The sequence below is a fragment of the Orycteropus afer genome, unplaced genomic scaffold (assembly GCF_000298275.1).
Source record: "Orycteropus afer afer isolate SDZICR_OR568_19922 unplaced genomic scaffold, OryAfe1.0 scaffold00014, whole genome shotgun sequence".
In the NCBI taxonomy this organism is placed as follows: Eukaryota; Metazoa; Chordata; class Mammalia; order Tubulidentata; family Orycteropodidae; genus Orycteropus; species Orycteropus afer.
In genome coordinates, this window is record NW_006921601.1 from 12,097,533 (window position 1) to 12,098,778 (window position 1,246).

The window sequence follows — 1,246 nt, forward strand, 5'->3', positions numbered from 1 at the left end:
CAGGCATCTTAGGGTCATTGATAAAACTTTTTTTTATCAATATTAGTTCAATGGATAGCAACCCCTCCTTGGGTTTCTGAGATAGTACGGAAGTAGATTGCCTAATCTTCCTTTCGAGGAGTGGCTGGTGGGTTTGAACCATCAGCCATCTGGTTAGTAGTCAAATGCCTTAGGCACTACGCTACCAGAGTGCCTTTTTATCCATATAGGTTATATCTATCAATATTCATCATATGAAAAATTAAAGCTAGGAAATTGCTTAAATGTTATTTATTTAATTAATTAATATAGATTAAATTAACAATTAGGCAGAAAGGCCTGGTGATTAACTTCCAGAAATCAGCCAATGAAAACCCTATGGACCATAAAGGTCCTATCCCCAACCCCAGTAGGACTGGGTGGTGGTTTGTTTGGTTGTGCATGATGTCACCATGAGCCCAACTCAATGGCAGCTAACAACAGATTATTAAAATAAACCCTTTACGTGTTATATTAGTTACCTACAGAGACTCCTGGACTGAGCAAGTGATTAACAAACTTGGCTGCTGACCAAAAGGCTGGAGATTCAAGTCCACCCAGAGGCACCTCAGAAGAAAGGCCTGGCAGTCTACTTCTGAAAAATCAGCCACTGAAAACACTAAAGAGCACAGTTCTACTCTGACACACATGGGGTCGCCATGAGTCAGAATCGACTCCATGGCAACCAGTGGCGGTAGTGGTGGCTTAGTTACCTAGTGCTGCCATAACAAAGTGTCACAGACTGGGTGGCTTGAAGCAACAGAGAGGTATGCTATAGTTCGGGAGGCTAAGCGTCCAGACTTAGGGGTCAGCTGAGCCATGATCTCTTCAAAGGCTCTGGGAAACATCCTTCCTCATCTCTTCCAGCTTCTGAGAGCTCTGGGCATTCCTTGGGTTGCAGCTGCATCCTAACTCTGCACATGGCCATCCTTCCCTCTGTGTGTTTGTGTCTCTCTCATCCTCTTTTATAAGGAGGAAAATACTTCTTATTCATGAGTATTAGATTAGGACCCACCCTTCCCAGTATGGCCTCATATTAACTTAATTGATAACATCTTCAGAGTTCTATTTCTTAACAAAGTCTTTTTTACCTTTTGGGAGGACACAATTCAATCTATGACATGTTAACATAGATAACATTTTTTTTTTTTTTATGAAATAACTATATTGTCCAAAACAATAGAAATTCAGTGAAAAGAGTATCATTTTTTTTTCCTTTTTGCAAAAC

At 40.5% G+C, this 1,246-nt stretch overlaps 1 protein-coding gene across 1 annotated transcript in view; it reads left to right on the forward strand.

The window, feature by feature from the left end:
• The window catches only part of SPON1 (spondin 1), a 444,725-nt gene that overhangs the window by 218,434 nt on the left and 225,045 nt on the right, over nt 1-1,246 (forward strand). The gene's annotated exons all lie outside the window — the stretch shown is intronic.